General features: G+C 30.1%; 1 protein-coding gene across 1 annotated transcript in view; it reads left to right on the top strand.

Annotated features, from left to right (window-relative positions):
* The first annotated feature begins 11,063 nt into the window (after positions 1-11,063).
* The window catches only part of LOC147064714 (rhomboid-related protein 2-like), a 32,854-nt gene continuing 25,758 nt past the window's right edge, over positions 11,064-18,159 (top strand). The window contains exon 1 of the mRNA XM_085957438.1: positions 11,064-11,177. The gene's annotated coding sequence lies outside the window, so the exon portion shown is untranslated. The remainder of the gene's footprint in view (positions 11,178-18,159) is intronic.

The following is an 18,159-nucleotide window of genomic DNA, read 5'->3' as shown; positions in this document are numbered from 1 at the left end:
TGGAAAGTTAGTTCCGAGAAATACCAGTTGAACATAGTAGGAACTCCTTTACGAATGTCATACGATTACTTCCCCAAATTGAGTGGTCTGATTTTGTCAATAACAAATCACGCGATAACACGGTTGAGTACATTTACATGGCCGGGTGCAGCATCCGTGACAGCCGGCACATGGAAGGAAGGGGCGTGGTACTGTCAGTCACGAATTGAGGATTATTTGGTTCACCCAACAACAATGGATGAGACTTAAATTGTAAAACATGATTTGTAAATTCACAAACTGGAAAAGTTATGATTGAAAAGATAATTAACATGCGCAATAATAACAACTAATAATTTGATAACTAATAAATACGATCTTCAAATGTGTTAATCTTGCCAATTTTTTGAATAATAAAATGCCTAATTCTTGTAAAATTTGGGATCACAGAGATTATCAATATAATTTTTTATCGTAAATATTTTACTAAAATTATCTCGTCATTAATTATACTAATGGTTTTATAAATGCGTTTAATAATTAATAAATGTAAAAAAAATTTAACACCACTGCACATTCATGTACCGAAATATGACTATATTCTAAAACATTAGAGCGAGAGGTTTAAAAGAATACTATTTTATGTAATAAGAATACTTTATGCAGTCATCAAATATTTAAAATAAATATAAAGGATAATAAGACTTCAAAATTATATAAATAGATTATCTACAACGTTTAAGAAATGTCCAGGATCATGGTTTGAAAATACAAAAAAAACTCAATTTTGACCTACGACGAGCATGTCCCCCCTTACATCGAATGTATTATTTAGAAAAAAAAACACGTAAGTATAACAAAATAACAATACTTCTAATTAACTATCTAATATGATATTTGATTATAATTAACTAAAAGCACATATATTTCTTCCCCGACACAACGCAGTGCGGCTCTTGGTCTCCAATCCAGAATCCCAGTCACGAGCAGCTTCCATCCAGCTTTTTACGCCCAGTACCTATCTTGCATGTGGTTGGCCAATACTTCCACCATCTATCTGACTTTTCATCCTACGAGTTACGACATCTTCGATATTCAACTGCACATTTGTAAAAAAATAATAATCATTGTTATTTCTTTAATACCTAATTTTCCATCAATAAATTTGAACATTTTAAAATAAACAAATGACTACGACTATATATACATATAGATAAAATGAACCAGTGTTTCGAAATTATTTCTCTATACAGTGTATTATTATTCTATCTATTAGATACACTAAGTTAAAGTGCTCTATTTTTCTACTTCATTTTTCAAGGAAGATAAAATATTTGACAAAATAGCGTCGGGCGCGAAAACTTCTCAGTTCGGCGTCTGCGGATACGCCAAAAATATTAATGCACACGCGTAACCATGGCAACGGGAAGTCCCGAATTTCGGCGTTCGTTGCTCCCTGAAACTGCAGTTTCGCCCGCGCCTGTAGACTTTCCCGCTCACCCCTCTGTCCCCGCTCCAACCCCCTCCTTTTTGTTCCCTTGGAGTTCACACACCCTAGACTCCATCTGCAAGGTAGTTTTTCTAGGATTGTCCCTCCCTTTTTTCCCTATCCTTTGTCTATATTTTTTTTAGTTCTCCGCAGGTCGCGGGAAATGGCTATTTTAACTCGCAAAGTCTTGATACTATATATCGATACTTAAAGCCATATTTATCAATGAATTGCTAAATTATTGTCGTAAGGTACCTAAATTATTTTAAATAAGTGTACAATGTATTTAAAATAGCAATGCTAATAGGATAGATATTTTATAAACCACCTACATGTTTGATAATCATCCAATGACAATTAAATCGATTTATTTATAGATTCAAATATTTGACGTAGAAGATTTTCGATAATTTATATATTATAATTCTTATATTATATTAAAAATCAAAATCAATAATCAATTAGTTTAAGGGAAAAGCAGGTCAAATAAGTTGGCTTTCAAATAAAAAAATGATTTTATATGACAAAGAATACTGCATAAGTGTCAAAAATCAATAATATATTGATAACAAAGAATACTGCATAAGTGTCAAAAATCAATAATATATTGATAACAAATATCTACACTCAATTTAACTGTAACCTTCATATATCACCTGAATCAAGTGATTAATCGCAATGATACAGGATCAATATACATAATATTGTGCTCTGCGATAAAAATACATAAAATTTATAATAGAATTGGATAAGTAAGTAGTTTAAGGAAAGGTTAAGTTTTTCAAAATACTATTTATGTGTGTATAGGTATCACATTAAGATTGGTTCTATTCAGAGCATTGGAGCGGAGCTCGGAGCAGGAGCACAGAAGAGTGAAGCAATGAGGTTGTACCCAGAGCAAGAGCGGAGCCGGAGCACCGACAATTTGTAGAGCTCCACTGCTCCGAATGTTTTTTTTATTATTAAATTTTCGTCCTAAAATCCAATGAAAATATTATATTTATTTTGACACTTTGCAACACATGAATTATTTTAACTACTGCAGCACTGACGAGTGATAAATAATCTTACTTTTTAAGATGATTTGCTGATGGAAATTTTGTTTAATAGATTGAATAATAAAAATGGCAATTTTTTGAAAACTACTTATTTTTCAATTTTTTAACATTTGTGTACATACCATAGATACCTATTAAAACTTTTTACCCGGAGCGGAGCAGACCCTGGAGCGGAACTGGAGCAAGTATTAGGTCCCGGAGCGGAGCAACTCAAAAACGGGTCCGCTCCAACCCCTTTGGTTCTATTTTTAAGCTTTTGAAAGACAGGGAACAGTAAACGGTCAACGAGGAACATAAAAGCTTTTGATACCTACGCGTATGCTATCGGTAATACAAGAATGAAATATGTTAAGGGGGGACATGCTCGTCGAAGGTCAAAATTGAGTTTTTATTGTATTTTCAAACCATGATCCTGGACACTCCTTAAACGTTGTAGATAATCTATTTATATAATTTTGAAGCCTTATTATCCTTTATAGTTATTTTCAACATTTGATGACTGCATAAAGTATTTTTGTTACATAAAATAGTATTCTTTTAAACCTCTCGCTCTAATGTTTAAGAATATAGTCATATTTCGGTACATAACTGTGCAGTGGTGTTAAGATTTTTTACATTTATTAATTTTTAAACGCATTTATAAAACCATAAGCATAATTTATTACGAGATAATTTTTGTAAAATATTCACGATAAAAAATTATATTGATAATCTCTGTGATCCCAAATTTGACAAGAATTAGGCATTTTATTATTCAAAAAATCGGCAAGATTAACACATTTGAAGATGACTCTAAAGATATTTATTATAAGCTATGTCTTTGACCATTCAAGTGTGATAAACATTTTATGAATAATGATTGTTTTATAATAATTATTGCCCTAAGAATAAGGTAGTGTTTTTTTGAAATACGCCATTTCTTTTGTCATTCCCCAGTGGTTAAGCTACAACATACGGCCGTAGTCATAAATTCACAAACTATAATTGACGTAGGGAGTAAAATTATATTGACGCGCGTGTTTGAACATGTACCGTTTAAAAAAAAATAAAAAAAAATCGGTTAGGTACATGTTCAAACACGCGCGTTAACATAATTTTACTTCCTACTTTAATTATAGTTTGTCAATTTATAGCTACGGCCGTATGTTGTAGCTTAACCACTAGGGAATGACAAAAAAATGGCGTATTTCAAAAAAACACTACCTTATTCTTAGGTCAATAATTATTATAAAGCAATCATTATTCATAAAATGTTTATCACACTTAAATGGTCCAAGACATAGCTTATAATAAGTATCTTTAGAATCATCTTCAAATGTGTTAATCTTGCCGATTTTTTGAATAATAAAATGCCTAATTCTTGTCAAATTTGGGATCACAGAGATTATCAATATAATTTTTTATCGTGAATATTTTACAAAAATTATCTCGTAATAAATTATACTAATGGTTTTATAAATGCGTTTAAAAATTAATAAATGTAAAAAATCTTAACACCACTGCACAGTTATGTACTGAAATATGACTATATTCTAAAACATTAGAGCGAGAGGTTTAAAAGAATACTATTTTATGTAACAAAAATACTTTATGCAGTCACCAAATATTTAAAATAACTATAAAGGATAACAAGGCTTCAAAATTATATAAATAGATTATCTACAACGTTTAAGGAGTGTCCAGGATCATGGTTTGAAAATACAATAAAAACTCAATTTTGACCTTCGACGAGCATGTCCCCCCTTAAAGGACAAATTCTGTATTAATTACCTACTTGGATACAATCTTCGAATAATGTTTATATGCAAGCTTTATCGTGCAGTACGTTCGTGAAAAATTAGTTGATACATTTATCTGGAATCCTTTTTTGATATATTTTTGCGCCAATTAAAAAAATAGTTAACAATATCTGCTATAACAATAAGTGATACAACTGTGAAAGTATTTAAAAATGCTATTAATTAAATTAGCCCCAGTTTAATCAAATATGATAAAAGGAGAAATACACTATTGTTAAAATATATTAATGGGTTCTGGAAATTTTTTATCTAAAAGTTTACAAACCCCTGGAATAGGAGAATTAAATGTAAAATAAAAAAAATACACAAAGGAATATTAAAATGTAATCACAAATTATGGTCATACTCATGTAAACGTCGTGAGATGATTAAAACCTATTTTTATAAAGCCATTGTTGTTTTTTTTCCAAATACCAACCACCTAATTCTAACTTATATTTGATAAAGTGCCGAAAGAGAGTAGGGGGAAATCTCATATTCATTTTGGCAAGCTCATACAAATATTTGACTTACATACAAACCTTATAATCTTCCCCTTAATAATAGAGAATTATTTGATCGAGTATACATTGTATCATTTATTCAAGGCCAGATAATTAGGTCAATAAACCCATATACAGCGAGGCTACAAAACGATTAAAACTTTTGAAAGTTCACGTGAAAGAAAACACGCGTTCAAAATTTTTCCTGAATGCTTTTAATGAAATTCGAACAAAATAACTACCTACTACTTAAATATTTACGTTAGAACTGGGTAACACTATTGTCGTCTGACTTCGATCAATAAATCCTATTAGTTTATACAAGTAATAAAAAAATCAGCTATCGGAAAATTACATTAATTACGATTATATTGTATTTGACAATACGAAAATCAATATTTTCATTATTTTTAATACAATACCTTTTACGATAATGCTCTATTTTTTATTATATTTATGTTCAGTGCCCAATATTTTACAGTTGAATGAATGTCTCTTCAAGCTCGTAATTTTGAAGGAGAGTGTTTTATAAATACTATTCTAGGCTGTACACCGAAATAGAATTTGAATGTTTCCACTCAGGTAACTGATCTAATTATCGTTGGTTCTAGTAAGTTTAGTGATAAATAAGGGGGCCCAACGAGTTATCTCTACCGTACATGCGTTTGGTTTCTATTTAGAAGTGCCACATTTGCGTAAGTTGTTGTACTTCGTTACTTTTAATAGTTATATGAAAATTATTATTAATATACGGATCGATAGATTTAAAGATAATACATAGCATTTACCCGGATAGTGAAAGTCATGATTTCAAATACCAATTTTTTTCTAGAACCTTTTATCGAGGTCTTTCAAAAATTACGTATATAGTAATCAAAATCTCTAACATTATTAAATCGCGTATGTAATATTCAGTTTTGAATTAACAAAAAAGGTGTTGCCATTCAGCAACGAAATGTACCTATTATTCTTTGTATTTTTGTGTTAATGAAATTTTATTTAAAAACTTGCAGTTCTCTACAGGGACAAAGTGTGCTAACAAAATAGTTTTCATTCACAGATCCCACTCCTAATTTATAATAATATTAAATTTAACATGATCGATTAAAAAGTGATCTACTCGTTAATATGTTGGTATCATGAATTGTTAACTGATAATTAAAAAAAAAATATGGAAAGTTGCTAACTATAAATTGAAATAGTAAACTTCCATAATATAATATTTCAATTACTTAATCTTTTATCAAACGGAACTTGTTCTGGTCGTTATTATGTATACATTGTGTTTGACTAACAAAAGTTTAGTTTAAACTATTATGCCATCATTATATTCACTGACATAATATTATAATAATACAATACAGTCATAATTCATAATATATTATGTTCGCATGGATTACAGCCATAGTGTCATTCATTATGTTATTAATTATTATTATGACTTCTTACATCGGTCCACCAATAAAATTATGATAATATTATATTAAAGACTGTACACAGTCAAGTTGATAACTTCATGGAAGTTGGCTTGACTAGCTCGATAAATCTTGGAAAATATAATAAAAAATAAGGTATGGTTAGCATAATAACCGATTAAAGCATTTTTTGGTAAAATAAATTATCATAAAATATATTTATAATACTTTTTCTTTTTGTGTCAACGGTTTTCTGTTTCTTAATATAGTTGCAGATGAAAAGCTCATATAGCAGATTAAATAATTATGCACATGAGTATCTATATCAGACGTTTGTTTCTGTTTTACTTCACACTAAAATTATAATGCTTTTACTATAGGTTAGTAACCCATTGACAGTAAAATATTTTGTATTCGAATCCGGTAGGAAGTTACTCGCAACGTCTTTGTTAAGAAGTTCAATGCTACTGCGCTTTATAAACTCAGGAAAATAACGATACAACCTTTTTGAAAGGCCTCTATTGAGTTGAAATGTAGGGAAAATTCTATACCCGTGATAAATCAGATAATAAGAGATACTTAACTGCGCATTTCGATGAATAGTATTTTCGTTACGTTACCTGTATAAATAAATACATACAAGTTGTTTCTAACTTTGGATAGTACTTCAGAAGACGACGGTGACGTAGATATACATATATGATGTTTATTTATCTATGAAGTATTATTTCTTCTTCTTTTTTACTGTATACCGTGATCCGGATTATTTGTCAACAGGGCAGCAGCATTATCCACATCTCAGCTTCTTGTTTAGACGTGTGACACCCTTAATGTCTGTCATGTGAGCTATCTATTCCCATCCTGCGCATCTATTCTATATACAAGACAGCGATCGGCCGCTATCGGTGGCTATCGAGGGTAATTATTTATCATATTTATTTACTTATTTATTTATTTAAGAAAACTAAACATTGTGGACATACTAAATCTAAATTCAAGACGTTGACAACATGAGATTTACATTATAACAAATATTAACCTCACAAGAGAGAAGAATAGAATATAATAATAATAATAAAAATTAGTCAATTTTATATATAAAAAATAAATTTTGAAAACAAAAAAGAAAACAAGCAATTGTATACAGAAAAATAAAATTTCGAAAACAAAATACATAACACATCACCGAAAATGTCTACGTCTTTGGGGAGCGCATTGACTAGTCTTGCACCCCTCGATACCACTTGAGGTATTATAATTGTTACAATAAGTCAGCCGTTTAAGCTATCTTAAACATATAACTTATTGTAACAATTACAACTAATTTATTGTGTAGTGACTTGTTAGTCTTGCGTATAGAATAGATGCGCTGGACAAAATAACGTCTACAACATATCGACATATCAGCTGCCTACTATGTAAGCAATCATACAATAATATATATATTAGTAAAAGTTATTACTGTAAAACATCTATACGCTTTCTACATATATGTCCGATATAAAAAGGATGAACTGTTATTAATAGAGATATAATCCCTCTACGCGATGTTCGACACACATCGTATATCACACTTTTTCAATAACGGTTACTTATCGGCAATTCCTTCTCACAGACGTATTTCAAACACAAATCCCAAGACCTTCTATACTCAAACAAAATGAAAATAATTCCTATATAGTAAGTATCTGATATTACTTATATCTATTTTTTATTTTTTTTTGAATTATTAATAACCATGTCCTTGCTTTTTCGTACAAGGTGGTTGTTAGTAATTTTGAACAATCACAAACACCCAGGCTTTGAGAAAAATACATAAATGTTTTTGTCGTGACCGGGAATCGAATCCAGAACTCTCGGGTGGAAGGCCAGCGCCTTACCCACTGCACCACGAAAGCCGCCTATATCTATTCTATTATACATCAAACTAATTCACGTAATTTCATATTGAGAGTTAAAATGTCTTATATGGATAGATGGAAGATACACATATATATATATATGGGTTATGGTATTTAACATGTTTGCAGCACGTGATATGAGTATTATTCTACTACATTGCTGTTCCCTCGTAACAGTGATAATGACTTAGACAGATTTTTTTAAAAAGTGGGCGGAATAACCCCGAGATAGTGTAATTACGCCTACATATTTGTATCAGTAAAATCAATATCTTAGAATGTAGATAAATAATATTAAGGGGGTAAATGCTCAGCGTAGGTCAAAATGGAGCTTTTGTTCTATTTTCAAAGCATGATCCTGGACATACCTTAAACGTTGTAGATAATCTATTTATATAATTTTGAAGCCTTATTATCCTTTATATTTATATATAGACTGCATACAGTATTTTTATTACATAAAATAGTATTCTTTTAAACCTCTCGCTCTAATGTTTTAGAATATAGTAATATTTCAGTACATAAATGTGCAGTGGTGTTAAGATTTTTTACATTTATTAATTTTTAAACGCATTTATAAAACCATCAGTATAATTTATATCGACATTATTATAGTGAAATATTTACGATAAAAAATTATATTGATAATCTCTGTGATCCCAAATTTGACAAGAATTGGGCATTATATTATTCAAAAAATGGGCAAGATTAACACATTTGAAGATAATTCTAAAGATACTCATTATAAGCTATGTCTTTGACCATTTAAGTGCGATAAACATCCTACGAATAATGATTGCTTTATAATAATTATTGACCTAAGAATAAGGTAGTGTTTTTTTGAAATACGCCATTTCTTTTGGCATTCCCCAGTGGTTAAGCTACAACATACGGCCGTAGCCATAAATTGACAAGCTATAATTGAAGTAGGGAGTAAAATGATGTTAAGGCGCGTGTTCGAACATGTACCTAACCGATTTTTTTTTAACGGTACCTGTTCAACCACACCAAACTCAAATGCAGATATATATGTATGATTTTTCTTCGTGAGGACTTCATGGCTGTGAGTTTTGACCCGGACGAATTGGTCATCTGATCCTTCACGATATATCGTTGGAAATTAGAAAATAATATTTATTGTCACAAGATTTTGTTCTATTTTTATTCTACGCGGGAAGATAAACTTGATAAAAATATGATCTTACAAGATATAAGTTAATATACCTATTACATACATCGGTACCTACGTAAATATTTCAATTGTTAAGAACAATACACTCTTAAGATTGCGGGGGAAACATTAATCTATCAGCGCAAAGATGATTTTGATAAAGCTGTCTGGTATAAAATTGATAAACAAAAGATTTGTAAATTAAATTAAATAAGGGCATTTTAAAGTCAAAAGTTCACGTTTTGAATTCATGTTTGCAGTTTTACAAAGTCCTGTACTACAAAGGAATTGTAGCTTAGCTTTATGGAAAATGGATAATATTATACTAAATAGTTATTAATGGTCCGTAAATGCACTAAGTAATATTATTTATTATTTAATTTTAGATGACTAGTTAGAGGACAATCAAAAATGGTTAACTTAAAATATATAATATGGAAAATATTTTCCAGACATTACCAAATTGAAAGAAATCTAAAATATTATTTATTCTAATTTTAAACTGAGAAATAATTTTAATATGATTAATATGTGAAGTCGATATATATGTATGTGTTACTCTGTGCCATTTCTTTACAATCTTCTTGTCGCATACAATATTTTTTAATATCGTCATTAAAATAAAGTACACGCGAACATTGATTGAATTTAAAATATTTTCCCTCGAACAGAAAAATTCGCTCACTTGCCCTTTCGATTAAGGGATGAAAGTGAAAATACAACCTATAACTTTACTCATCTAGTACGCACCTTTGAAAGCCACGTGCGCGCTCAACACAACAACCAGGGCTGTCCTAAAATATGGCGCTATTACGACGAGAAATAATATATTATTTTGCTTAAGTATTATATTTTTACATTTTGCAATCCACCTATAAAATAAACATATATAACTGAAATTACAAGCGACACGTAACGATTAGTGCTCTATGGTGTGGTGATCTAAATATATGTACATGGATTAGTTTTTGGCAATTCAATAAATCTATTGGGTTGAATCGCTGGGTACAAGCAATGTTTATAGAAATAGCCACGAGATTCAAAATCATTAAAGATTTTTTTTAAATATACCATAACTCATATATTATCATGAGTCTTGACTAAGTAAATATTCATAGATAGTGAAATAAAACACGTGTATACAAAATAAATCTGTTTATGAGACAAAGAAAGATAAGTAGAGTAATCTGGACATTGTAAAAGCTTGAATACACAGAGAAAAAATGTCAATCAATTACAAAATGTCATAATATGTTTTACCATAAATTATTTCAATGGGTTTTCCAACTAGGTATATTGATGACTGCCAATTTATATCCACACAACGGAAATACATGGTAACATATCGCTCTTTAGTTGATTTTACGATGTTGTTAATTCTAATCAAACCACGCACGGATTCAATTAAAATAAATGAAGAAGCATCTCGTTTAAGTGTTGGAAGGAATTAATAAAATAATGTTTTAAAAAACAATAAATATATTTATTAGTTTATAATATTAATATCAGAACAAAATGTTTATTCTAACCATTTAAAGTACATTTTTATATTATTTTTGTCACGTTGATTTTCAATAAACGTATAAAATATAATTAAAGAAGTCGATTATAATGTCAATGATCACGAAAAATAATTAATAAAGTCAACGACATAAAATAAAAATACGTGTTTTAAATTGCCATTAATATGCAAAACAGTAGATAGCGCCCTGCTTTACTGATAACTGATGTTGTATAGGAAGGGGCTCGCGACGCGCTTTACTGGTGTTAGTACAGTGCAGGCGCTGAAACGAAACGGTAATAAGCGTCGCGACGCTCAAAACGGAAGTGGGAAAAGTTTGAAATCGGTGAAATTATATTTGGATTAGCGGCTTTTTTGCAAGGTGAGCTATGCGACACTTCTTCTTTATTGCTTTCTATTGAAAACTCTCGATTAAAACAGTAATCGTTATAAAACAGTGCGTAGTATTAATTAGTTAAGTATTTATCAAACTTATACGATTAAGTACAATATTTCCAAATTGTATAATTTTGTATAATGGTCCGTTTATTATTATTGCAATATTAATGTACATATTTTATTCACTTACTCGTATGACAGCAGGTTGTGGAATAAAACATAGAATTACGTAGGTACAGAAATGAAAACATAATATACCCAAATATTAAATCACATTGTCAGAAATAGTTCATATTATAGTGATACTAGTACAGCGTCAATTCATGCTAGTTTGATGGATGGCAGACAGTCACCTGGAGAAGGCATACAGAATTCATGTTGTTAAGTGATTTCGATTTCACTACTATAAATATGACGTGTATTTTCGCATTGCATGCGGTTAAGTCCGGCATTGTATTTGAAGAGGGTTTGGTCCCCTTAAGGTCTACCATTGGGTCTATTACCAGAGTTTCTCACCTCAGATGCATATCATTCATATCATTAAGCTTCTCAAAGTACATCGTTCTTTTCAATCAAATACTCTCTTGACATCCACAATGCTTTTTTTTGTATTTCACCCGGCAAACGGGCACATAAATCTAGTGATAGTGAAGTAAGAGTTCAGTGTTATGCCGAAACTTTTTATATTTTCTTAGATTCACTATGTCACGTCTGAGCATCGATGGAAAACTTAGAATATATATAATTTATAATTTATTAACTGTATAAAGATTGTCATTATTTAATTTATGACTACCCAATTAGCATAACTTAATAGCAGTGTTGAATATGCCTACTGTGTACGTGCGTATAGTTGAAAGTAGTTTTAGGAATTGTGCGAAGAAATTGTGGCGTTTGATAATAATATGAGAAGAATATTATTTGTTAAAATAAGTAAAATATTTCTTCATAAATATAAACCACAAAGTCTACGAAGTAATAATTTTACTATTTTGCTATCATAATCATTATTACCGAATTCATGAGGATAATACATATTAACATTGCTATACCATACTTAGTTATTTCATTGAACAGGTTATCAGCTGTTGTTAGTGTTATCACTTATCACTTATCAGTAACAAAAATATTGAATGGATGGAAGATATGAGAGAAAAAGAAAATATTTATAAATTGTTGATTTTCAACAAAGATAATGAAGATATTAGTCAATTAATTTTCATAGCGTTTGAAATTGAATACCTACCATTTATAATAGTATAATAATAATATATTAAAATATACATAAAAATATAACCTACTGTATAATTTATTCATCAACATAGTTCTATTATAAGGTGCAATAATAATATATAAGTTTTTATTGAGTAAATTAAGATTCATGTTTGAATTCACATATTTGTAGGTATCAAAAACACGGATTAATAAGATAGAAATGTGAAAGAAATTCACCATGAACCAAGACTTAGAATCTCATTTCGGTTTACAACTTAACAACGATCAGGCCATACAACGCAATAAATACGAATGTTCTGAAATATTACCAATATTGAATGCACATTTCTTTTACGTGACATGTTTAATGTAAGTATATTATGATACAGACGTAACTATTGAAAATGACATTATTTAACAAGCGTTTACTTGTATTACATATTTCTCACCCCTTCTAGAATTAAACCTTGTTACAACCTCATCTATAAGATAACCCACTTCCGGTTATTTTTGTGTTTCCTAAAAGGTACATACATTGTAGTACATGATATCAAAGACCTAATCCGATGCCTCCAAATATAATACATAATAATATGAAACAGTGACCATCAATCATAGGGACATGTAAACAGACATTTGTGAGAAACTATGATATATAAAAAACCTCCGTTTTTTTTCACGACGACATAGAATTGGGATTAAAATTTCTACTAGAATAAAATTATTCATATTTTAATGTATCGGGGCAATGCATATAATAACTACTTACATAATATTATATTATAATTACTCTCATTGATAATATTGTTTCTAAATTTCTTGAAGTATTAATATTTGTTCAAAAATAAATATAATAAATATGAATAACATAATATTAATAAATAAATATCATAGTTACACAATTATTATGGTAGCCCGATAATTTATTTAAGAAAACAAAACGTTATGGACATAAATCAAAATTAAGGGCGTTCACATCATGTGATTTACATTATAACAAATATTACCCTCACGAGAGAGAAGAAGAAAGAAATAAAAAAAACATAAACAATTTTAAACAGTAAAATAAAGTTTCAAAAATAAAATGCACAGCACATCATTGAAAATATATGTGAATTTAGGGAGCGCATTGACTAGTCTTACACCCCTCGCAAATGTTGGCCGATATGCTTGACTCGAGGAACGGTTTTAACCCAGAATAAGTGCGACCACGTTGGTAATTCACAGGCGCAAGTAAATTTTAATTCTTTAGGACGTCAAGATTGGAACCCATCCCGCGTGATAGCAGGCAAAAATGTTTCAAAAGTAGAAGTGACCTACGAAATTCAAGCGGGTGAAAAGTGAGCATGGCTTGTAGAAAGGCAGTCGGAAAGTGCAGTAATGTTCAGATGACTAATGAGCATTCCTCATTAAACAGCGTATGCTAAGTCTTTCAGCGCTAAAGAAGCGCTAGGCGCGTATCCATTAGTTGGCCATTAGATATAATTAGCATGATATTTAAATGTGGTAATTAATTAGAAATTATCTGGTCACCAGTGAATGTGTTAATAATATAACCTCCACTATATTGAGACCAAATAATTAGGACTATAAGTAAAAGGAGCCATATATGTTATTTCTGGTATGACATTTAAAATTATTTAGTAACCGCATGAAGCATACTTATCTTATGTTGATAAACTGCACAAATATTATCATCACTCAGTGGTAATTTCGTTTTTTTTGACACACGTAATGGTTGTATTGAATGTGCATTGTGATTACTTACTCGAATGTTTTAATCACATTTTATTTGATTTTTCAATTTAATAATTACACCGGAGTGTAGCACCTATTATAGGGTAGATACTTATTTAATCATCTGAAAAATGGCAAATAAATGTCATAGTGTAAAGTTCTTTGCAAAATCATTTCTATGCTTCAATTTCATATATTTAGGCTCCATATCTATTGGTATAAGATGATGTTTATCAACATTTGATTGATACCCATTTACTTTTTAATATATAAATAATATAATTTTACTCCAGACTTATTTTCAGTGCATACTATCAAAAGTGTTGAGTATTGCTTACTAAGTAAGTATTCAAATTATATTATAATCTTATCACGAGTTGAATAAAAAAATTGTATTATGCATTGCGTGTAAATTATATTTTTATCACTGCCATGGTTACGATAATGCGATCAATTGATTTAGTTTGAACTTAATGAACTAAAAGTAGATAGGTATATTTATAAATATTTTAGTTTGATAGATCGACTTTATCAGTAATCAAAATTATACATACATATTATCTACTTCTACTTAATAGAGAATTTATTAAGTAAGTACATATAATAATACATGCATATTGAATACCAATTACAGGTACATGGTACATCCTATATATGTGGTATTTGGTAAAAAAAAGTACAAAACGTACAGAATTAATTAAAAATTAATCTTGAGATGTTTATAGCTCAGCCAAATATCAAAGCGTTTTTGTGTATTCAAATGTTAATACACATATGGCAATGCAGTGACAATTTTATTAAAATTTAGGGGCGGTCCGGTACCCCAAATATGGGTATACCAACAATGTTTTACAACAATAATAACGCAATCGATGACAATCACTATATCACTGATAGATTCTGCATGAATTGTTTCCCGATAGAAGTGTAAAAAACATGGGTGTCGTCGTTCTACTTTTCACGATAATGGGAAACATTGCATGAGTCCGTGTAGCGAAGGGAGGATAGAAGATCTGAGGGTACTACTAAAAGTATATAATTAAAACGAAATATTATTTTCTAAATTATATATTTTAAGTTATCAACGTATCGATAGTTGGTATACTGACTTGTGCGTGCATTACGTCAAAGTAAAAATCGATATGCTAATTTTATTTGATTTTTAATTAAGTAATGTAATTAAGTTGGTGGAGAATATTTGAAAGTTCGTGGTTAAAGCAATTAGTAAGCTTTTAAAAGATTAGAAAATGTCACAATGTCAATACATGTAATCCAATACGGAAATATGAAATACCAGCCCCATAGTTACTATACAAATATGCATAGTGTACTATCGATTGAATATTCTTTTACAAGGTAGATACAGCGTGTCAGGTAAACTCACTACACTAGCCATTATTTCTGAAGATTTTACGCAAATGCATTAGTCTGTAAGCATTGTTATATGATAGACAGAGGACATAGAGAATGGTGTACATTTATAATGATAATAATGAGTCCGATATTTATGTAGTATAGTTTTTTTTTCGTTCTAATTAGGTTCCTAAGTGATATGTCGAGGATTGGCCATGAACCTTATGATGCTCCGGGAAAGCGATATTTTGATGAATTGGTTAAAGAATACATTCATTTACAAAGGAGGCATACGATAGGTACCCAAAACATGTGCGCATAGCCCTGGTTTTTGATTTTTTGTATTTTACTCTCGCAATTGGGTAGATTTTCAGATCTTCTGCTGTATTATTCTGTATGGTCAGGTTAAGGTTAAATCCTAATGATATAACATTTCCCACCCTCTCATACTCATCGTGGCCTTTAGCTATGTTTTTCACTAACTCCATCATTTAAAACGTAGATATCGTTAATGCGTGTAACATACAAAAAATACTTACGATGATAAAAATATTAATCAATAATATTGTAATAGATTAGAAAACCACTGCGTGTCATTTACTGTAGCCCACCGACTGAACGATTTATGCGGAAAAACGTATCATATCTTAATACATAAATATTATCCACCTTTTTATTTTTTGTGATAGTCCCTTATAAGATTTCTAAGAGGCTTTCGAACCGTGTGCCATTACTAAACTTATGATTTCTGTTTATGAAAATATATTTTCACAAAGTGTATGGGTATAAACTATAAACGTATATGATCAGATGCTTATAATATGCTTTGTGAAAATATTATTTCATGCATAGAAATTATAAGTTTAGTATGACATACGGTTCAAAACCACATGTTGTTCCAGTCTATGGATGGCCTGTAAATTTTATATAAAAAGTTAATGTGCATGGTTCAGAATTAGGATGTAGAATCTTTTAATATTCTATATTGATATGTACTACTTAGATAGCTTTTAACCATTTGATACTGAATTCCCCCAAGGAGTTTCAGTCAAACACCAGGTTGAGCCAGAGGCTATTGCATCCCACTGTGACTGGGACTTATCATTAGTTATGTGATTTTGTTTTTTTTATTGCATAATGAAATGTATTGTAGTGAAAAAGTAATGTAGTAGCAGTGAAATAATCCGACACACAGGCTTTAAGAAAATTGCATAATATATATTGTTACCTCACTGTTCACCGGGATCAAACTCTCTGATCACTGCTCAAGGTACTGGATATAACTAAATGCGCTGAGTCTATAATTAACCTTGCTTAATAATATCACAATGCGTAATTATTAAAATTTTCAAATATTTACATACAAGCGCTTAACGAAGTAATAATTATTGCAAGCTAATTAAACCTTGTATTTTAGTGATGGAAAACAACGTTCGCTTTTATCAATATGGTATAGCTCTATTACTTTTCGAATACATTATGTCAATAAATGAACACTACACTGATATTTTGCGGTAATTCGAGGAAATTCAAAATTTAAAAAAATGCAAAACAGTTAATAACTTATACGAATTGACTGCTAGTTAACTTATCAAGTTATCAACTGTACATTGGTGGTAAAACATCACTGGAAATTTAAAAAATAAACATACAAAGCAAATAATAATTAACCACGTGTAGTTGTTTCCAAAATCTATTTTATTACTTATGTAGACATAGTTTCAGACACCCAAGCCAAACGACTTTTTATCCTCGTTGTATTTATTAGTCGAAATTGAATACCTATTGACGAAGAACTCATGCCCCTTGATCGTGTGGGGTCGGGAGGAGAAAAAATAAATTAAAAAGAAAAGGAGGTTACACAGTACACAAGTGCAATTTATAATGTGAAATAGTGTTGCCATATTGTACATTTTACAAAAAGTAGGAGAAAAGTATTTAGTTTTTGAAGTTATAAAATTCCCAAAAGCCCTCATTTTCTGTTTTATTTTATTTGATATAATGTATTTCCAGCAAGAATTGATAGTTCTCCTAAAGTCTCCTTCTTGATATGCAAAAAGTCCCCATGGCAGTATGAGAAATACTAATCCCTGATTGATTAAAGAGGTCTTAGTGCTAGCAGAGAATTCAACATAGTGATATGTGGAAGTTTTTTTTAGATTAAAGTGATTTTTATACCCGATAATTACAGTGGTGTACGGTCAATAAATGCTGTGGATACGGAGCATCAACATGAATATTCAATAAACTACTATGTAATAATATTATATATATATATATATATATATATATTTTTACATATCTTTACTACATCTTAGTTATTTATATTATAAAATCATCGCTTAAGGCTTTCACAGTTGGTTACGATTATTTTCCTTATATGTACATATATTATGAAATATGTAGAAAATATCTCAGTTACTACTACTCAGCAATACCATTATATTGTACTTAAAAAACCCTAAGTAATTATGTAAGTATTATGTAGTGGGTATTTCTGAGTATATTTTTCCAACAGCATTCCTTCAAGAAAAAGTCACCGCAAGATACTATCAACTCTGTTCCTTCATTATGACATTGATGCATTTATAATAATTTGGCATCAGTGGAGGATTTAGAGACACGGGGGCCTAAAGCGCTGTCGATAAAAATAAAATAAA

The sequence above is a fragment of the Rhyacophila brunnea genome, unplaced genomic scaffold (assembly GCF_057557595.1).
Source record: "Rhyacophila brunnea isolate RB1 unplaced genomic scaffold, BYU_Rbru_1.0 scaffold_7, whole genome shotgun sequence".
NCBI lineage: Eukaryota > Metazoa > Arthropoda > Insecta > Trichoptera > Rhyacophilidae > Rhyacophila > Rhyacophila brunnea.
Note: the sequence above shows the minus strand (reverse complement) of the source record. Positions and strands in the feature narration are given on the sequence as shown.